The sequence below is a fragment of the Strix aluco genome, chromosome 7 (assembly GCF_031877795.1).
Source record: "Strix aluco isolate bStrAlu1 chromosome 7, bStrAlu1.hap1, whole genome shotgun sequence".
Lineage (NCBI taxonomy): Eukaryota > Metazoa > Chordata > Aves > Strigiformes > Strigidae > Strix > Strix aluco.
In genome coordinates, this window is record NC_133937.1 from 34,019,382 (window position 1) to 34,043,230 (window position 23,849).

Sequence of the window (23,849 nt, forward strand, 5' to 3'; positions counted from 1 at the left end):
ATGTCAGCGAAAATCAATTTTTCGAACCTTTAACAACATACTGATACTGAACTCCACAGCTACACAGTGATCATTCAGAAGTTTATAGCTTGCTAATACCATTTAAATGGCCAAGTATTTACACGAGTGTCAATACAGGATGCAGTGTTAATCTTCAAATGATTCATTAAGTTATCAGTCTGAAAGAATTTGCAAATGCAAATGGATGATAAACATCCCTCTTAGAGGCAACAGAGAAATGTGATGCCATCTCATTTACTACTTGCTTCCAAAACTGTACCTACAAAAGTTAGGTTAGTTTTGAATACAGAGGTAAGAATGTCACCATTAATACTGGAGTCTTATAACTACAATGTAAATTAACATTAGGTATAGCACTTCCATTCAGAATTTCTAAGACAAGACAATAAATAATGCCCATCAATAAATACAGAGATTACAACATCTGGAAAAGCACTTATGACAACCTCTTACTAGTAGTGCAACATCATTCAGCTAAACTTTAAAAACTATTAGATGCATACAAAAATAAAAAACCAGAAAATTAAGTCATAGCATGATAATTAGAGCATAAAACTTTTGCTTTTAAATCAAATTACTTATTTTCAGGAACTAAAAAGGCAATAGTTTTTTAAAAGCTTAATTTTACTCTGTAATATTCCATATTTGCTTAACTATTTGTAAGCATTAACAAAGCTTTATTAGAATGTAGTAAGCATGTCACATTCTTTTGAATAAATGTTGAGAAAAGCTTCATCACCCAAGCACGTAAGAAATCTTATTTCATTGACTTTACATCAACTAACTAATAATATTTTTACAAATATTTCTTATTCCCTATCAGTGGTATGTAACACACTGTATGTATCACAAATTGACATCATGTCAGTGCTGTACTGTAGATAAAAACATTTTTTTTCCACCCCGTCAGAGTTACTATAGTTGATCTTAGGTGTTCTTGCAAGTTATGGTCTAACGTATTTGCGGGAAAAAGAAGAGAGTGTCTATGAATATGCCTGTAAAGCATTACATTCTCCTAGACAACCCTGCATGCTGAGAGGAAAGGAAGGAATATTTCATGTTAAAAAAAACCCAACATTAAAGTACAAAACTAGGAAGCAGTTCCTTCTATTCTGAAGACTCAATATATTTGTATTATTAAAAAAAGGTTTGGGCATATATCTTTAAAGCATGGACTTTAACATTATTACTTTTTTCAACCCTATTATTGAATGCAGTCATTATATATGATCTGCACAGTGAAGTGATTGCTAGATTATTTATATGGGCTAGAGGAGACAGTGAAAGGAAACAGGTATCACCAATCTCACGATACACTCCTTAGTAACACTACACTCAAAGGGAAAAAAGGAATTTTTTCCATCTATGCTTTAGAGGAGTAGATATTTTTCTTCTTTGTGACACAGCCCCAAAGCCCAAAACTATGGGGTCAGAGTAGCACAAGCCTTTTCCAACCTATTCTCCAGCCCTCCTGTCTACGTGGCAGGATAATCCCTGAAGTGTTCTAGGGAAACTGTCAAGAAAAGAATCTTGCACAGAAAGTGTCCGACCAAGAAATTCATGATGACAGAAACTCTTTAATTTCCCAGGCATAGAGAACAGTCCCAGCAATGTAAAGAGGAGAGAGTTTTCTGAGCATTTGAGAGCCGGCCTTATTCTTGGGGATGCTTAAATAATTGAGTAGTCAATAAAGCACATACTTACTATCAATTATAAACTGTGTTCACTATTGCGTCTTATACATACATAGGTGTAGTGATACACACATACACAGTTGCACAGAAATCCATTAAAAATTCAGATCATAAACTTATTAAATAGGCTGTGATTCCCAAGTAACTCCCTAGTTAGTGTGCATTCAAATATACTGCAAAACCACATACAGACCCAAAAAGAACAAACCTGGGAACTTTCAGACATGTGAAAACACGCTAACAGAAAATTTTTAAAAAATATGAAAAAAATCAAAAGCTACATCAGTATTTACAGAATAACTAGACCACACAATGTAACAAACAGTGAAATGAAATAGTCTCTGTAATAAAATTAACTCTACATAGAAAATTGACTATTTTCCTCCCCACTAGAAACAAGCCACTACTAAGAAAAAGGTTGAAGGTAACCTAATGCAAAGGATTATATACTAGCTACTTAAAATATCAGTATGCATCACAGATAGAAGCAATACTGTATTCTAAGAAACCAACATATACTAGGAAACACATTTACAAACTTCAAAATTAGTTTACTGATTTGTGGATTAATTTTTTTCAAATCATTCATAAAATGTGTTTCCCAAGATTGCTTGAATAAAAATCTGACTTTTATTGTTTCCATAATTGAAACTAAATCTTAAAATCTGAAGTTCTTACTGTTCTAAAATCTGTATGAAGACTTCTACGAAAATAATTAACATACTCTTTCTTGCTATGTAATAGCAAAGAAACACACACCTTTAATATTAGACTCAGTTAATTTCAACAAATACGTTGGTTTGTTCTGCCCATCCAATCTTTTTATTATCTTGCCAAAACATTAGACAAATATGTTGAATGAACATGTATTTGTTCTAGATATAATAGAATGGGGGATAGGGTGGGGTTTTTTGGGTTTTGTTTTTTAAAAAATAATTTAGAAATATATTTAAACAGTAAAAAATATGAATAAAACTTTCAATAAGAAAAGGAAAATATCTACTGCTTATGAAAAAAAGTCATTTGTCAAACAGCAATCCTGAAGATCCAAATTACTGTTCTTGCACAATTCATTTTACAGTACTCAACTGAGCAGCTGCTAAAAAGGTATTCTCCTGCCCATTTTGCTTGGAAGAAGAAATTTGATAAAACCATTAAAAACTTAACATGCAAAACCAAAGTAAATTTTGAAAAGCTAATAACTGCAGAATGAGCTTTCACCATAAGTAGATACCACCAGTAAAAATAAAACAGGACCGGGTTACAGTGGATATAAAAATACTGACATTTAATCAGAAGTCTGTCTCCACAACATTGTGGAATTTATTCAGGCACATAACCACATTCTCTTACTCCATCCTATACCACTTAGTCTAGTAGTTAAACCATCCCTTGCTTCTACCCAATGTTCACTGTAGAGTTTGGGGTGGGTTTCTGGACCAGGCTGATCCTTCAAATTTTAGACAGTTTTAATTACTCGCTTTTTGCTTTACCAGGTGTTCTACATTCCTCTACTGCAGCTCTTCCTCTGCTTTGAAAACTTGTCACTCTAGAAAGGCTTTTCCATACTCTCATAGCTGTCCTTGGCAGCCGTACACTTTCCTGTTCTGTTGTCCACTAAAAGTCAACCTTTTACGTTGATCACCTTGCACACCAAAACACTCTGAACAATGCATTCTGTCTTGAGAAGAGTCTTCATCAATAAAACAAAGAAATCAGCCAACACTCAAAATCACCTTGAGAATGAATATTCACACAATTTTTCTAGTGCAATATTTGCAATAACAGAAAATATGTTCTTCACCTTGTTTAGTTTTATTCAATATTGTCAGTTTTGCAATTATTGCATTTCTATATATATTTGTGTTCTATATCCTATCAGCTGAAAAGCACTTGCCGATTGGAGTATACATAACCAACTAAAACACCAATTACTAACTGGCAAATTGGGTACAGATGGCACTATTGATCATTCATACCGTACACAGCTTTACGGGACTGGCTATACCTTTGTGCCTTTTTGGGTGTCACTGAACAGATACTAAAATCATTAGCTTGTGGACTCTTCATGTTTCCTTGAAAGGAATTTTATAAAATTACCCACTTCTAATGCAATGGATTGACTCAGATGTTCATCCACCAACACAAATATCTCTGCAAGGTTAGGGTGACTGTCACAGACTTCTCAAAGGGAGCTCTGAACACTGATTAAAGCAGAGGAATTACACAGCCATTTCAAAAGGTACAGTTTAAGTTCAAATGCTAGGAAATATAGCATTCAGAGAGAAGTTAAGAAAGAAACACTGGAGTCCTAATAGCACTGGACCTTTTAAAGACCTTTTTTAAATTGTGAAAAATTCAGCTCCAGAAAGAGATTTTTTTTTTTTTTTGTTGATTTGTGATTACTGTTCTCCCACTCAGCAGATGATGAACAGGACATACACACCACCTTCCCATTTCTTCTCCCCTTCACTAAGAGCGATAAAACCCAAAACCAACCAACCAAACACCCCCACAAGCACACACATGAAACACCTTTGTCTTCAAAAGACTTGTTACATTTACTGGCATCTGGAAACTGCCAGTAAGTAATCAGTTCTTACGTTCTCCTGTGACTCACACACAGAAATGTACACGCTGACTTTAAACCTGTTAATCTGCATTCTGATGTCACCCTGGCACAAGATAATCTAGCCCACTCCAAATTTGATGTTGAGACAGCACTAAATCTTAGTACAGACAGGTTGGTACTGCTGAGTTATTTCAGCTATATCAATATTATAGTGCTGTACTGAAGCGTGGACCTACCTTCAGCTGCTATGGGGGTGTCTAAGATTTTTACTATTCTCCACTTTTTTTTTAATTATCTTTTTGTCCACTTCTAGTACCTTTAAGCATAACACAGAGTTTTCTCCAAGCTATACTGGAAGTAGCTTTTAATGGACAGAATTTTCCATTAAGGGGTATGTCACATTTCAGCCACCCCAATTAATAAAAAAAAATTTAAAAATTTTGGCACACACTTTCTATTTAAACAATAAAATAGCATTATTAATGAAAAAGTCTGTACAGCAAATCAGACCTATAATGGATTCACTACCTCTGCTTTCTTAGCAAGCTCTGGCATAGTCACCAGCTTTGCTTTTTGTGGAATATTAGGAACAACAGATTTCTAATGACAATAAAACTGAAGAAATGGAAGTGGGATGTTAGACATTTTGCTGTTAGTTTTTCGAGCTATGTGAACTGTGGTCTGTGCACGGGGAGACACAACTACCTCAGTTTTCACATTTGTTTTTTGTTTTGGTTTTTTTTTTTTACTTTTAAGAAGAAGCAAATTTATGGATAAATTTATTGACATTTTTTTACTAGTCATCTTACATAGCAAACTAGTGGACTTCATTATTTTCTGTTCTACATATCTTATAAAACCCAAGAAATGTGATGGTAATTTCATTCTCAAATGAGTTACATATTGGACCAAGATTATATTTAAAGTAATAATTCATTAAGGTCACAATACTACAAGTGTTACGCACATGTCTAACTTCACCATCATGCGCTATTTGTCTGAAATAAATGTGACAATTAATGGTAGTAAAGTTAAACATCTGCATGTCTGCTTGATGAGCACTAAAAACATTTGACATCAGCAAAATCCAGAAGAGGCTAGTTACTGAACAGTATAAGGAGCTCCATCCTATTTTCCTCAGTACTTCTGACACATAGCAGGTACCTTTGAGCTACTAAAAAAAGTCTACCTTCCAATTGTACAGTGAAACAGGTTATGTGACATACAAAAAGTATGTTTAGCAATTATCATTAATTGCTGAGGAATTCTCACTAAATAGTAATTACAGGAGTTGAATGGATGAGTTAAAGACAAACAAGGCAGCAGAAAACCTACATTTAACTTCAAAGTGTCAGAAGTAGGTAAAATGCAGACCTTCAGTTTTACATGGAGCTTTTCTTTGGAGAGCAATTTAGTACAAACACCAACATAGCTCTTCTTTTAAGTGCTCTTACTCACTGACATCCTTTTAGTCTTTATTAAACCCAACTGTGATAATTTTCTTTGGCCCTGAAAAAATGGAAAAGATTGATTTTTTTTTTTTTCAAATCTTATATCACCATTTATGTCTTTGACAGAAAAAAGGCTTCCCTCAATATTGCTTAAGCATGACTCAGTCACCATATAAATATTTCATAAAAAACTCAGTCTAATAGCAAACACTGAAATAAGGTTAGTGAAACTGGATATTAAAAAGAAGTTCATTAACAATATCATGTGTGACACCAAACCAATAAAAAGTGTACCTAGTTAATGGTTTTCTTTGTTTAAATTTGTTACGAATCGCTGTAATGCAAAATTACAGATAAAGGAGATTAATAAGAAAAATAAGAGTTTATGCACTGTGAATATATGCACACAAGAGGTCAACTCAGAGTATTGTTCACCTCTGAGAAGCAAAAAAGAAATTAAAAACGTTCAAGTGGATACATTAAAAGCAAGCCCTCTATAAAACTAGTAATTATATTTATCTTGGGAGTACCTAATTAATAATGATAAAACAGTTACTATTAATCTTCATGTAATAAATTCAAAATATTAGACTATCAGGTAAAAGTTCTTTATAATGGAAATAATATTCATGGTGAAGAGTTTTCTTCTCCACGCAGAGAAACTGCTTAGCAATTCTGACTATCACACCCATCAGCATTAACCACCTGATTACTGACACGGATATTGCCATCAAAACTAAAAATATGGAAAGTTATTATCCACTGTAGTTACAGTAACATGCATCACAGATGCCAGTTTCCATGGAAATAAATATGCAACACTACTTTCTAATGTATACAAATCATAACCCTTAGATCTCACGAATGGGCTTAAAAGTCACATTTTAAAGGGTTTAAAAGTTACATTTCTGACAGAAAACTGTTGATGGAAAGAATAAGTGCATTATTTATAGGTAGATTTTATTCCAAAGCAGAAGTGTTTTATTTAGAGCAACAGCAATGCTAATTGCAGAGTTACATCTGGATACAGTGCATATTCTGAAATGAGCAGGAGCTTCATAAATAGCCCCCTGCCTGGGAATCTTCTGCAAAATCCCTGGATTTGGGCCGGGAGCAGGATTGCTGCAGCACTCTTCCAAGGAAGAGCCCAGTGGTGCCACAGGCAGGGCAGGGCCGGGGAGCAGTGGCCACCCCAGGAGAGGCCAAAGCAGGAGACGCAGCACTGCTCTGCCCTGCTCTCCCCCAGCTCAGCAGCCTGGCAGACCCCTTACACTGCCCTCAGCCACAATGGCATTAGCAGATTAAGTTTTGAACCAAACTTGAGGAAATCAAGTAGTGTCATGTGACTTAAAGATGCCATTTATTTAAACAGTTACTTACACAAGAGTGTGAAAAAAATATGTAAGAGACTATACTCTTACAAACAAACCATTACAATTCTGGGTAATACAAATTACACTCACTGATAACAGTCAAAGCAACAGGGACCTCACATGTACCTAGAACCAATGTAATTCTACAATTTGAAATATCACAGAATTTAAGTGATCACAATTTATTATTTCTGCACTGCATAAACATCCTATCTACTTGACAGCTATTACACTTCTCGTCAATATTAATGGCTAGATGGCTATTAAAGAGAAGCAGAAGCCTGGATTATACCCTGCGTGACCCGATCAGTTTTCAGACTCCTACATTCCCACAGAACTAACTAAATGCAAACGAACTAAAGTAGATGTAGTAAAATGATTCATCATCATCAACAGCTCTTCAGAGATTAAAAAGATACGTCTGTATCAAAACAGTTCCTGTTGCATACAACCCCCAAACGCCATCCTTTGCCTGGTAAGACCAGAAGACCACTTTTCTTCTGAAATTCTACATTACCAGGACCAGAAGAGATGAGGATTTATACCTATCTTATTCTGAATAATTGCTGTAAGAAGGCCAAGGGTTTTTATGCAAATTTCTCTACAGAGAAAGGCAGCCAAACCACACTGAGTTGTTTTCAATTAAGTTCTGGACAAAACACTGCAGTATAAACACACAACTATATAACCAGTAAAGATTTCCATGACCATACATCTATTTCTGGTTATTTTGTTGAACACATCACATCAAATCAATTTGTTTATGGTTATAGGGCACAAGTCACTGCCAGGCAGTGAAACAGCGGCTCAGTGTCACATCTGATTAGTAGCACCAAGACAACAGCACACCTAGAAGCCAGATTCTCATACTGTTACTGTTCATCACTTATAAAAATTGCCACAACTATTAAACTGAAAAAGATCTTTACACCATCTAAGTCAAATACTGACAATTCACTTTGCAAAAGAAATCAATACCCAGCTATATTTGCTTTGCACTTGAAAAATATTCTAGGGTGGTTTGGGTTTTTTTTTTTGCACACGATATATCCAAAGAATGATTTAGAAATTGAAAGTTAGCTGTAAGTTGGAATCAACATGCTATCCAACTTTGCAACCCAGCTTCTATTAAATGCTTCATGAAAATCCAAAGCCCTGAATTTTCCATAGGATCATAGAATGGTTTGGCTTGGAAGGGACTTTCATGTTGCAGCTTTCTCTCCATGTAATCAATGTGATCATAATTGGCTAACAAAAAGTGGGATTTTTTTTTCCCCTATAGTTAGATATCTGAATGACAAGAATTGCTGTAACACTTAGAGAAAAAGCTGAATATCCTCCATTTCTAGACTATGAAAAAGCTTTATTACAATGGATGTCCAAAAAACAACACAAACAAAAACCACTTAGCTATGCCACAAAGATTTCTGTTAAACCACTGAGACTGGGATTGTGCACTATCATGAGGATTAGTCACAATTATGGTAGAAATCTCTCCCATAATTTACCTCCCCCCATTATTTCTGGAGGTAGCAGAACATATGAGTTCTCTAGAAACCAATTTTATACCCCAAACCATTAACACTGAAGCATACAAAAGTGGTAAAAGAAAAATACTCTTCCGGAAGCAGCTTATTAGGAGTCAAAAACAATAATTACAAGAGGAACAGGTCACTACCACTAATGGAAGTAAAAGTTCATTCATTTTGACTGTTTTTGTTTTTTTTTTTTAAAGTATTTTCTGGCTCAGGGAAGTAATATACACCAATTCCTCACATCCCTATCATACGGTAAGTGAAAGAATGAATAGGAAATTATGTCAAGCTCAAAACCGTTTTTTCTTACTTCAGCACTCACTGTAACTTCATATACTCTAGTTTTACACTGTATTATTTTTAAATTAACAACAGATCTTATTGATAGCTGGTGAAATATATAAGAAAAATACCAGATTTCATCACGCAACATCTTTATTTCCCTTTTCCCCTTCTCTCCTCCAACAGAAACAGGGCTTGCTTGGGACTGCAACAAATTACCTTCCCCAAAGAATTTACAGCTCACTCATTTAATTGAAAAAATGAACAAAGAATTAGTCCATATTATAGAATGCCTGAGAAATAAATATATTTTTTTAAAATAGTCATACTGAATGGGGCGGGAGACTGTCAAATGCACACGCATGACAGAAGTCCTTAAGTAGATCTTATTTGTTTACTTAAAAGTATTTGTAAGGTGGTAAAAATCTTTCTACATATTACAGGGAGAGAATCTGCATTGGTTCGGAAACCATGAGTCATTTGTTTCTTTGATTTCTTAAGTAAGAATAATTCAGTTTACTTAATAATTTGAACAAGCTTTACCAAACAAAAAAGACTAAAAATTACATCCGAGAAGTTGATGAAAACATTGTTTGTGATATAATTTGAATGATATTCAGCCATGGTACTATACTTTCTTGACCATCACTGTAAGGCTGTTGGTGGAACAGCCCAAAAAAAGTCACTGTTCACAAATGGCACATTCAATAGTAAGTATTCAAAGTCTGAGGTTTCTCTTTTAATTTGACACTTTAAAAAAATATTTTATATGAAAACCTACAGGTTTAAGAGATTAGAGGTCTACAGAAAAACCAAACATGCAATGTGAGGAGTGATGAAATACCTTACAGTAAAAAAAAAAAAGTAAAAAAAGAAATATCTTATAGCAAAGCTTCAAGATACAAAATTACCAATTACATCATTAACTTGCTCCCAGTTTGTTATACAGTAACTTAACTTCCACCACAGTTGGTGAGAACAAGAGATGTGTTAACTGAAAGAAACCTGTTTGCTTTTATAACCTCTGTAACACACTAAAAAGCCTAAGAAAAAAAATTAGCGGGGGTGGGGGGGGGGGAGTGTAAAAACACCACATATGTAGAGATAGAGAGGGAAAGGAGGATAGAGATTAAAAAAAAATTAGATCTGGATTGGAGAACTGCAGTCTGCAAGTCCATGGGTGCAGTCCCATGACAAATCACTCCCGATTTTCCCACTCCCATGACCCCTGATTATTAAAACTTTATTAATTTACATCAATTACCAAGAAACCCATAGCTTAAACTCTGATTTTTGACTATCTATTTGTGCACAATGTTACACACTTGGGTACTGACAGCCATGCACATATTACGATACATTCTACTGCAAAAGAATATGAAGAATTGTCTTTTTTGTGAGACAAAAAAGACTATTTGGAGAGCTAAAAAAGCAAAGCTATCTGCACAGTGCTTTATTTTTTACTTAGGAGTCTGTCAGCCTGCAATGCCAGAAGAAAAGCATAATGAATAAACACGTGTGTTCATCATGCACAGCTTGCCCTTCTTGATGAACCCTTAAGGTTCACAAAAATAGCCTTTGACTTACGTATTTTAATACCATTTGAAGAAAAGCACTGCAAGATAATTAAACCAGAGGTACTTCTGCACTGCTAAGTCATACAAAATACAAAAACTGGACTTTAATTTAAATGTTTTCAGCGGAGCATCTTTAATATTTTTTTTTTTGCCATTTTCACACCAGCATACATGTCTGAGTTGAACTGGAAACAACACTTTGCATACAAAGCAGGCCAAGGTTAAAAACAGCATGCAAAGATCATGACTTGTGTATGATGATGAAATCAAGTAATATATTACTTGTAATTATTGAAAGAGCTATGGCTTTATTACACAGAGAGTGAATGTGCTTGCTTCCACGGAGAATATATGGGGTTTTTTCAAGGGCCCTTCTCCATGGCAGCTGATGGTGCCACTGTCAACAGCGATAAACACAGCCCTGATGGAATCAAGTGGCAGGACCCAGCCCTGCCCAAAGGTAAGTGGAGAGGGGCAGGGTGGTCCCACAGCAGCACCCTTGGCACTCCCCTGGCAGCCAGGCTGCCCTGGTGGAATGGGTGACCCCACCATGGTGTGGGGCCCAATAGCCAATTCATCCCTACAGAAAAACAGAGGTGTTTACCTGGGCTTGCTGCAGCTGTGCATTGTAGGGGGAGCAAAAATAGTAAAGCTCTAACGATGCCAGAGGGCTAACGGAGGGACTACAGCCAAACTGCAGTGCCTCCTGGTTTAAGTCTCCGCCTGGTTCAATACTTTTTTTTTTTTTAAAAAAACAGCAGTTCAAAAACAAATTTTACAAATCACTGTGCTTTCTTCAAAAAAGTGTTATACATGTATACAGATACTCATAGGTATGAGATATCTAACTGTATATTAAAATGAGATTCTTTCAATGAATGAGACACTTTGAAACAGGTATCAAACTTGTGCCTCCAGACTTAAGTGACACTCACTGAGTTGACATAACTACCTTAATACAGTATGACCAAATATAATTTACTGAAATTGTTAAATACCAAAATATTACAATACTAACAATAACTAATTAAAAATAAATCATTACATTAACTAAGACCCCTAGCTAACAGTCACGTTATACCAAGTATTCAAGATAAATGGCAGCAATACTCAGAGAAGGAATCTAAAGGATACATTAGAGGAAGGGGTGAAGTGATAGATACGGAAAAAAGCATGCCTGCATGTAAATTCCACTCATTCAGGTTTTGCATACCAGCCATGCTCTCTCTTTTACAGAAGGCAGTGCTTTAAAGTGTTTCTGGCCAACTGATAGTCACTAGCTGCCCTGCTCATTCAGCATCCTCAACTGCTATTCTTTCTTTAATAAAATACGTAGAAAAGTATGACTGCCATACACATCAAATTCATGATCTACTTGCAAAATCTTGTGTCTTAAGTAATGGTTGGCTAACCATTGTTCTCTCATTTTGGATTTATGCTGTTGCTTCAACAGAAATTCCACCTATTATCAGTAAATTGATCCTTTTTTTAAAAGAATTTATACTCCTGCACTTTGCATTTAGCAATATGTAATGCTTGAAGCTTACCTAGTAATTTGTAGGACTGCTTGACACCAGCCACCATAGCAAGGGAAAAAAAAAAAATTTAGCTTGAAGAATTCCTTTCAGAAGTTGGTAAAGTTATTCTCCAATAAAAAAAATTAAAAAATAAGAAGTGCCAAGTTTCAATGTCAAAGATTTATTTTCTGATTTGATATTGACAGAAGAAGGAAATAGCTTGCACCTCTCCTGTTCTACAAGTGCTTTGCTGAAAAGGAGGCCCAGGATACAATCAGTCAAGACCTACATAGCGTCTTTCCCTAAACTGTTCTTTCTGCAGCCACAGCAACATTCCTTGCTTCCCTTCTACTGTAGCTTTAAAATATTTATTTCAGCATTTGAAGAGTTATACAGTGGGTTGGGGGTTTGGCAGTATCAAAAGAGACCTCTTTGCTCCACTAAATTATTTTTTGAACATGCAGAAAAGAGTGTATTCTGTCCAGGACACATTTCCAATGCCTTTATAGGTTTCTACTTCCAGCTGTCAAAACGAATCCAGAAATGAAACTAATCTCTGTAAGAGTAAGTTTTGTGATCTTAGCTAGAATCTTTGCTTTCTGGTAAATCTCATTTACTTTCATTCCAATTATTAGACATGAGAGAATATTGCTCTAATGACCTTTCACAAAATTGCTTCCTCCTAGCAGCTATTTTTAAAGCTCAGGAATTAATTACAGTTCTTGGTTACCTCAGTCATATGTAACCAAGACTGTGGTTCCTAATGCACTTCTGTACATCAGTTGGCAAGAACCTGAATGCCTTTGCTGACAACAGCGGCCAAAAGTCCGTTCCTAGTTATTACAAACATATTTTTAGAATAGATGTTATTTCAGATTCTTTTCCAATAGCTAAAACTTCAAGAATTGTAGAAGAAATAGAAACATTTATCAAACGTGGCAGAAAACTTTGTTTAAAAAAAACATTCTTTGCTCAAATATTGTTTGCAAGGAATAAAAATCCATTATAGATGTTCCCATCGTTTGGCTAAACACCCGTTGTAGCCAGACTGCATAAGTTTAACAAATGAAACAAAAATATTACATATTTCTTAATTTCTCTCTCCAGCAGGTCTGTAAACTCAGGCATAGCCTTGATGCAATTTTGCTACAGAGTTTTTAGGCTAAAACTGCCTCCTGCCTGGACTGTCCACAACACAAAGAGATTTTACTCCATCTGAAGCCATCCCTATAGAAACAGTGCTAGACTGGTCCTGAAACTAAATCACTTATTTTATTAATTATTTTTATTTAACTAGTCGAATTGAGTTCGGATAGCTCTGCTGCCCTCCCTCCCTGTAACAGTATAGTCTGTCACGTACTATTTAGTGAGGAAAAAAATAAAATTTGAAGAAAAAGACTTTTTTAACAGCTAGCACAGCCTGGCTTCCAGGGCTTCTCTGAACAAGGTCCTCAGCAGTTTTGAGTCAGCTTAGCCCCGACCTGGGTGGAGTTGGGACCAGATTACCTCCAGAGATCCCTCCCATTCTGCATTACTCTGACTCTAGTCTAATAACCAAACAGATACCTTGTCCAGATATCATTTAAATCTTGCTTGTAATTATAGAAATATATATACAAAGAAATGCTTGACACCAAGCCAATTTTTCTGCTGAAGGCAGCTGTTTAATGTTTCTGATAGAAACTCTCGGGAAACTTGTAGTTGTACTATAAAGTACAGATAAGATACGTTCATCAGGTATTTTAAAGATCCCACACTAGCCAAATATTTACAGCTACTCTACTCCCATGATCTTACTATTCCTATGGCTTTGTTGGCAATATTATTCTTGTGAGACATCCTCTAGTCTCTGTTTATGCAGCTGAATTGATGCAGTTATTAATCACCGCACCTGGTCTTCTGCACCAAGCTAATAGTCATTATTTGCTCTCACTTACTACTGTGCCTGCTTTCTCCTTTAATAATTAACAGATATTACATCTCTAAATGCTGTTTAGAGAACTGGTTTGGTCAAGTAATACAATTCCTAGCACCTAGGGTATTTCCCTTACTGGAAGCTTTCAAAGAAATTCTGGCTAACTGAAATTTTTTTCCTAAGCGCCTTATTTTTCCTTGCTGACACAGCTGCTTGACTAGCCATGACCTTCCTAAACTCCTGTGCTGAACACAGAGTGCAGTGTTTCACTCCTAACACATCTTACCCCACCTAAGTGGAGCAGCTTCTTCAGGTCAAAACAGCATGCCTGCAACTCAGGCACATTCATATCAGCCTTGAAACAACAAAACCAACCCTACCTCTCCCTTACTGCCCTGTACTTTAAGAGGTCATCACAACTAAGAGAACTCAGAAGCACCCTCAAAACTCATCTCATTAACACTCAGCACTAGACTTTACTCCTCCAAAGTAAAGCAACAGTTCAAAGACATAACAAATTACTACCAAAGCAGTGTAGCTTCTTTGTTTTAGGTATCACAAGAAATCAAGTTACCTAGACAGAGGAATATATTCACCTGCACATCATCACTACCTGTTTATTTTCCATTTTGAGATATTTTATGGGATTTGAGTCATATGTATCTATTCTGTCCTGCCCACAGCTCCCCCCCTCCCAGATACTTAACATACAGGCAGCTAGAGCCCTCCCAAGTTTTTTTCTCCTATGCTGATACATGAAATGCTTTCATTCCACAATCTGTATCCCATTACACAAAATGAGTGCTTCATCAGCGTCACTGCATAATTTAAATCCATCAACAAACAACCCACCTCCCTGTCACCCCACGGGAGGTAAAGTTTAACCCAGGCTTCAGCAGCCCCTCTGTTACTTCTTTACTATGCCCCTCCATGAACAGAAAAAAAAAAAAAAGCTTGATGACCTTTTGCCAATAGATCTGTGCCACACACAAGGCAGTGACAAAATAAATTTTATAGTTTAACCTCATTCAAGAGACAAGAAGTAGGAGCAGCAACCCAGCCAACACCAAAGATGTAATTTGCAATTTAACAGCTGCTCAAAGCATATGTCTACATTTGCTCCTTAGTTCAGATCAGGTGTGTGCTCTTGAGGCAGAACTTCCCATGGTCTCTACCTACTGTGCTTGGGCTTGCATTACAAAGCACTCCTGGAACAACGTGCATTCCCACCAGAGGAAGCTACACCAGCCAACGTGCTCCTGGGACAACGTGCATTCCCTCCAGAAGAAGCTACACCAGCCAACGTGCTCCTAACGCTAACCCATGGTCAGTCCAGGACAGACCAGCAGGGCCCAGTAAAACCTCCATGACTCATGACTCATACAGTGTGGAAGTCATATCCTCAGCCCCCAGGCTGTACCCTTTACTAATGTAGGGGCAGCCTAAGCATCCTAATGTCAACAGTTTGTGATACGCACATCCATTCTTCAAGCTGTCTTTATTTATATGTACATGTCCATAGAGATGACAACTTTATCTACAGTCTATACATAGGTCTCAGACCCAGAAATTATGAGTAAATCTGTGTTATACATGAGTATGTACAACACCTATCAACACCTGTCACATGGTGTTTTTCATATTCCCTAAGAATAGGTTATATAACTCAAATCTATTTTGACTCCACATTACACAGAAATACCATGTGACTAAACAGCAATTTATAATTTAAGTTACTTGTTATACACTTAAACTAGTTCAATGAAATCATATACACTATGTATTTTTGTCTCTACTTATCACAAATGTACATCTGATTTGAGACCAGTGGAAATCACTGGTTTGAACGTGGGAGAGATTACAGTGGAGATGGACCACATGCTTGTTTGTGTTATGAAGTTATGAATACTGTAATCCTATGCTCACTTCACATGTAGTTCACGTTGTTATGTAAAGTGATTGTATTTTTAGTTTAAAAGCTGCTGTACAGCCTATTCTTAATATATTCCTACAGATGTGTGATTTAACTACTGAGGAGCCTAGAAAGAGATTTCTGCAATTGCTCTCAAACATCATCTTTGTATTTCTTGACTCTTTTGTATATCATTGGAGCTGTAAGCACTTATGAACTTCAGATAAGCCAAGCCCAATTTCTCAGGGGTCATTTGCTGTATTTACAAGTATCTACAGTTTTTAATGCATGGTCAACTTGTTATACATGAGACTTACATTTTAATTTAACTGAAGAACAACAACCATCTTTTTTATTTTTTATATATATATACACCCACAAATCTATATATAGAAAGTGCATGTATTTATATATGCACAACTTATACATATATGAAGAGTGTATATATATTTGTTTAGATGTGAAAAATTTTATGGCTTTTTTTTTATAATAAAAATTTTAGAAAAGTTTTTGCATATCTAGCCTCAGATTTCCAAAGGCTTTTTTCGGTTTTGTTTTCTTCCTTCAGCTAGGGATAATATATAGCTTCAATTGACATCAAATGGATCTGAGCGTGCACAGATACTTATTCCAAACTAAGCACCTAAAAATGTAAACAGATGACAAATATAGATCTGAAGATACTGACTTTTGTTTAAAATATATGTAAAGACATACATAGTTCAAAGATTTTATTTATCTTACCAAAACTTTAATGAAGGCAGCCTTTTAACGGACTGCATTAAGGGAAATGCTCCATTTTCTAATGATGATTCACTACCAATTACTTCCAATATGTAGGTGTCCTTTGCAGAGCATCACTCTGCTATATCTAACCTTAATACACTGGAATGACCTTTTAGTCATTTTATTTGTATGATGGGAATCGGCAATTCCATTTTTGATCCCCAAGGCTTTTCCAGAACAATTGCTACGCTGCCCGCTCATATTACTTTCATTTCTATTTGCAGTCATTGTAGAACATTTGGAGAACAAGCACCACACTTGCATTCCAAAATGGTTGCTTATATGTTTTTTTAATTAAAGAAAATATTTTTAAAATGCTTGGTCACCCTTAAGAGAAAGCAGGAAGAATCACTTACCCTGCACTAATAGTTATCTCAATGTGTACTTTTTTTGTTCAGTAATTTAATTCAGGAATTGAAGTTCAAACACAGGCTCCCTTCTTTGTTATTTCAGGAGACTGTTCACCAATGGAAGGAAACACTTTTTGACATGCCCAGTTTACTTGGTGAGGCCCTGATTGGTGGTAGGGAAACATTACAACATTGCTAAAATCCATACAAATGGGTAAATTAGTTTCAATCCAATTACTACATCCTTAGTAGGAAGAGACTCCAGTCTCTCAATCTGAAAAGAAAAAACCTAGTAAGTTAGGAAGAGGTTAACTTTTATATAGGTGGGCTGAAAAAATACATTTAAAAAGTAAACTAGAAGACTGAAGAGGAAAAGAATCTACAAACCAATGAGAATGAAAACAGCTTATTTTTTTCCAAAGGTGGTTGTGGATGTCTAAGTAAGTCTCTCCCCTTCCACTCCAGCCATGTGCAGCAGCCTCCAACCTAAGCTGCTAGCTCATCTGGCCATACAACTTTGCAATAGGATGTAAAAAAATAGTTTAGAAAGTCATTCCAGAAATATACTGAATTACCCAGAAACCACTTTGTTTACTCTGGTCAGTAAAACACTGTTATCTCTCTTACAATAAGCCATACTGTTTATACAAACAAAGTTAGCTTTCATACATCAACCATCTATTTAGCAAGATCAGCTATCACTGCAAATCAATTTCTTTGCCAATGAGAAACACAGGTGCTTTAAAACCTACTTAAAACTCTTTCCTGCATCCAGTATTTGGACATGCAGCAGAACAGATAACAAGAATACCAAAGAAAATTCATCAGCACCACATCTAGTGGCACACTAAAACAGTGGTTTGTCTTAGCTTTTACAAGCATTTTCATGGAAAAGGTATAATTTAGTGTTTACTTAATGGTTTTATATTTTAAATATTAAGTTAAAAAATATGACAAGAAAAGCTTACAATTGCTACTCAAACTGGAAGCTTACAATTGCTATTCAAACTGGGTACTATCAAGAGGATATGGAAGATAGGCACCTAAAAGGTAACTCAAAGAATCTACTACAGGTTGGTTACTACATGAGCAACCTTCAAGGAAAAAAACATACAGTGAAAGTGAATGTCATTTATCAGCTCTGTAAAAAGCATTAAAAGAACAGAATTAATCCCTGATCAAGCTTGAAATTTTATATAGCTTTTGTCCTAGAACAGTCATACAGACAGGACTTACAAAGGTGAATCCACCCAACACAGCCATCTAAAAGGCTTGCACCTCTTCCATGACTTTCTGATGAATCAGGAGGTCACTACCATGCTTTCAGAGTACAACACCCTGCAAAATACCAACTTGGAAGATCCCAACTGAATAGACAGTATCACCAATGGCACCTGCAATACAACTCCATTACAAAATCTAATGGAGATTTAGGCTGGAATTAAGTGGCTTCAGAACAGACTTATTTCACTATACAAGACAAGTATGTGGCTGCAGAAGAACTTCTCTTCCTAAGTCCACGCACCATGGATGAATTCTGTTGGCATCTCTTAAACTAAGAGTTGGGGATGGGGAAGTGCAAACACACACAGAGCATGAAGTCCTGCTCATTACAGATTCTTCTCACTCAAGTTATTTTATCCATTAATCTTTTCACCTGGTATTTTAAATCTGAAACTCGGCAAATCGGACTCATTGCAAGCAGGCAATCTCTGCAGCGCTCCAGGGGAGGCTGGGAAGTATCACAACTTCAAGCTTGGACTTAAGAAGAAATAAAGAATGTGCATGTAAGGAAGCTACAGACTTGGTTGCACATGATGCATTTAGAACTGTCTGCTGCCAAATGTGAAAGTGTAGCAAACTCTGCTTTCTACCTGTCCCAGGTGAGGGTATGTGTGCCCAAGGATGCAGTACATGATAGCTTCTGAATTATTTATAAGCAGGCAAGAAGTATCAGGTCAGGCTGCAACTACAGCAACGACATCTGGTTCTAAACAACTATCTGAATATACATGCACTTAAAAAAAAAGCTGTTAGTGTTTGGTTTTTTTTTTTTTTAATGTTCACATTCAATAGTCTCTGAGCAGTAAAGAACTACAGTGCATTTTCACAGAAGGTCTCATTAAATCACAGAAAAGCTTTCAGAAGCCCCAAGTCAAAAAGCTTAAATGTTTAGGATGAGACCAAAAAAATCCTGATGGCCTTCAAGTTTATTTGAAAGACGGATTACAGAACATTATGTAAGGAACAAATCTCAGAACTATTCCCCATTGTACTTACAAATATTATAAAATTTTACAAGATCATGAATTTTCATAAAAAGTGACATTTTCAAAAAGCTTCTCTTGCTTTAATCCTCCTCCTTTCTTTTCATAGGATTAAATGCTGAAATGGCAGGCTGTTAAATAAGCACACTGAAATGCCAACTGTAAGGCATTTAGCTCTGTGTATTTACAAATTAATGTTTCACAGTTGCTTTAAATTTTGACATTATAGTTTAGCATCTTGAGGCAACTCATCTCAGAAGGTGCTGGATTTGATTTACATTATTTACATTTTACATTCATACATTACAGCACTGGAATACCTTTAAGTTTCCCTTAATCCCTGATAAAGGAAATTCAGTTTTATGAAAAGCTGAGAAAAATTGCTTTGTTTTTATAAACAGTTACCAACCAGCCTGCCTACAGCAATTTCAAAGTTACCATTAAATTTATGTATAAAAGGCCATATCCATCAAGATAACCTCACCAAAAGAAGTGGAGATCATGGCCTATATACATGTATGTATACACATGCACAAATTCAGAGTGCAATATTGAAAGACAGTGTCAGTGGCCTTCCCCTTCAGTTATTTCAGTGCCAACCACAATGTTCAGAATGAACTGGAGAAAAACTTCAAACAGAATTCCTAAAAAAAAAAAAGTGGTGGGAGGCTTATCTTAATTCTTTAATTCTTTCTATTGTTCGGTTACTTCAGAGGATATTTGTGTGCTCCTGCTGCAAAAGTAAGTCCTATGGGCTCTTAGATGTGGTGTTTTAGATGGAAATCTTTACTTTGCAGAATATGAAATGAAGTTTCTGTATTGCTAAAGTTAGTATTTACAGAAGGGGTTTCCAAAAAACCCCAAAAAACCCAACCCAAAAAAACAACAACACAAAAGCCCCAATACTTACTACCTTTAGGAATACAAAACTCTGGCTATTCCTACATAACCATCTCAAACAATGTAATAGTTGAAATCAGAATTTAAAGGTGTTTGCTCATATTTTTCTTAGATTATCTAACTGGATTTAAGAGAATTTAAGATTTAAGAGAAAACTTGGAAGGGATACCTTTTGTTTTGCAGTTGAGCACTCTTCCCCATTACTTTACATTCATACAACCAATAAAAAGCACAAATCATTTAGAGTTTGTACATGCTTCCTGGGTATAAGAGTATCAGAAGATACCAATCTATTTGCAATAGTTTCTACAATTTGTTGAAAACTAATTTATCTATCAGAAAAATCAATACCCTAAAGGACTATGTAAACATGACTACCAAGATATGCAGAACAATTCTTAAGAAACAAGATTCTCATTTTGATATAATTATACTCTTGATTCATCCTTCTCTAGAGTGCTGGAATCAGAGCACAGTGCTAGCACTCACCATGCTCAGGGCAGCTGAGCATCCATAGAGCAGCCAAGGCATCGCAGGGCCCACATAAGAGGTACTTAGAGCTGCAAAGCTACCTAAGGGTTCTGTTACTAATACTTCAAGATCATTTCTATGTCCATTCTTCTATCACTTTTAAGGAAGGCAGACTATATTTTCCTTTTATTCGTAGAGCAATGACTTCAGTTTCTGCTGAAAAATCACATTATTCTTCCACAACGCTACTCATGACAGTATTGCTAACTGACAGTTCAGCGGACATAACCTTCACATTTACGACACAGCCTCCACTTAGCATCTACAAACATATATCTAGACATATCTAATTATTTAGCCATAGCCACCTGTCTAGTAATCCAATGCTGCTAGTGCTAATTCTACACCCTATGCATAAATAATTAAGTCTTACATAGCAATGCAGTGATTAATGTTAATTCCAGCAGCATGTACTACTCATTAAGATATTTAAGAATGTTTACATGTGTCACATGGGACTGTGCCAAACCACCTCTCTGAAGTCTTATTGGTGTTTCAGATTGATTTGATAAACAGAAGCCTGAGACACCTTTGTATTATAACAGACACTTCAATAATGCTCTAGATACATTCAATAACATAGCACCTTTTTTCAAAATCAATTTTGACACCTACTAATATTCCACAAATAATGGGATCAGATTAAAGTCTCACCAAAATTCATTATGAAGTATTAAATCTGTCTAATCTTTTATCACTACTTCTAACATAATAAAAAGAATGAAAACACCAAGAAGTATAGAAAGTTATGAGAATTCTCCGCAGGAGTGTTGTAGAACATAGTCTGAATCAGAGGATGTATTGTCACGCCAATGTGAGACTCTTATAAACTAGGCACTTTTAAATCAGAACATCTCTTTTTACTTTTCACTTCAACTTAGTCTATCATTTCTCCTCCATAGTTTCTGAAGTTGTTATTCATTTTAAGAACTTAATCTCAAATAATTATTGCACATGTGAGCATTAAAAGAAGGATTTAATATCAGAAGGACATTAAGTATTGCAGTCAGCTGCCTTGTGGTTAACTTGGCATTAGAGCAAAAAAATCACAATTAAACATACAAGCAAACTTTTTGTTTGGAAAAATATCACGGTGTTTTATCTTTATAGCTTACTATTTAACTATTCACACTGTTACCATTTCTGAGAAAAATAACTAAGTTCCAGTGTTAAGTGTGTTAGGAACACTTCCTATTTTGTTGAGGATCTTTGGCAATACTTGCCACTCAGTGAGATATCCTAACATTTTCAAACTTAACTTGCATATTTAACCTAATTTTCTACAAAAAAGAGACTTCCGTGATTTCACTACATCTGTTGAATATAAGTTGAGAAGCAAAAAGTAGTTCTGCAAGTTGCTGATTTTCAGTTTCCATATTCTACCATATCAAGATTTTCAAAAGCAGGATCTTAAAATTAGGCCATCTATCTAGTGGCCTAAAGTTCAAGGTGGTCGAGCACACTGAATTCTTCACACTGACAGCAGAGTTAGAGATGCAGCAACTCAGATAAGGAGTGTCTGCTCTCTGGCAGACAGTGTTTGAACGATGCTTAATGAAGGACTGCAACACAGATGCATAGAAAACCCTTCTGTACATTGCAGGCCTGATTTCCAAAAGCTTAAGGAATTTTAAAAACATGCCATTTCATTTTACATGCTGAAACAGAAGATGAGTTCTTGAGAGTCTCTCCCCGAGTACTTTCCTGTAGTTTTGAAAAGGAACCATTCCACCCTTGATCAGTTTAGTCCTGCTGCCATCTGCTGTCACAAACACACCAGTGCCTCGCTGTCTGCAGAGTGTTTTTTCTTTTCTCTTCTGTTGTTAGAGAGTAAAAGAATATATTCCAATATCGCTACTCAAAATTATCTAAAAGTAAGCACAAATTTGTCCAGAGAAGTGTAATGGTAAATCAGCGTACTGCCACCTTCATTGCTAGAGCCTCAACCCTGCAGATCAGTGCATGGTTTCATACACAGTTTATCCCAAAAAAAGGGTTGTTCACATGACAATTAGCAGGATTGGGTACAGATCCTGAAATTGTTTGGGGTTTTTGTTGGGGTTTTTTTGGTTGGTTGGTCTTTTTGAACACTGGCAGTATTGCTTGTTTCTTGAAAATTTTGAAATACTATTAATTAGGAAAGGGTTCAGACTATGAATTGGCCAGACTACTAAGGCTGAATTGCTCCTACCTTATCCTTATGTGATCACACAAAGAGACTTAAACCTTTAGACTGAAATAAACTAGAAAAAGTTAAACAAAATTAAAAACTTCTGCATAAAACAGATTAAACAAGAAGGTCTGAAAATAAATTACATCTACCTCCTGCCTAATCCTTCAATGAAGTCTAGCAACCTCTAGAGTTAAGCAAACTCAGTAATTCCTCTCAGGACCACTGGAACGCTTTATGCCATCGCTTCTGGTGGTGCAGTGCTCCAGTAGCTTAAACTAGCTGAAGCTGCTGACATCCCACCCTTCTTTCTCCTTTTCACTGGCAATCACGCAGCAAGCCAGCTCACGAAGTTGCCATGGCTAACTCACAACCACATAAACACCCCTGACTGCGTTAGGAGCAGGTAGAGAGGGGGCCAAGACAGAAGCAACTCTGGAAAACATAGTCCTGAGCTGCCATCCGTTTCTGTGATGCCTGGCTGCTGCACCACACTCTGGGACAGCTCTTCTCTGAAGTGTCTCAGTCTGTGCTGCAGCTGCAGGATCCCCACTTGTTGCTTCCCTGCTGCACTCAAAGTTAATTGCCACCCAGTGTTACAGGTTCCTAAGAGAGCATAGGTGAACCTCTACCCTCCCTCCCAGTTTTTCATTTGACTAAGAATACAGCAGCTAAGACAACAAAAAGAGGCTTTCTGTCTGCTGCCCTTTCTGGCAAAACATAATATACAGGAAGCTGAAAAGAAGTATCATAGCATTTATCACAAGGAGTTTTAAAAACAATGCAAAGCGGAATTTAATTGCAGAAACTGAATGAGATACTGAAATTCTGGATTATTCTGGTGGAAAAACAATGCTGGTCTCCAAAGACAACTCCAGTCAGATCTAACAAGGGCACAAGGCTTACGATAGTTGCACTCAGACAGCAGAGGGTAAAATGCAGGCCATTGATTTTTGTTCCAGTGATTTCTTTGCATGAAATCAATTGTTAACAAAC

The 23,849-nt window shown here is 36.2% G+C and overlaps 1 protein-coding gene across 1 annotated transcript in view; it reads right to left on the reverse strand.

Annotated features, from left to right (window-relative positions):
- The window catches only part of PDZD8 (PDZ domain containing 8), a 62,084-nt gene that overhangs the window by 11,628 nt on the left and 26,607 nt on the right, over nucleotides 1-23,849 (reverse strand). The gene's annotated exons all lie outside the window — the stretch shown is intronic.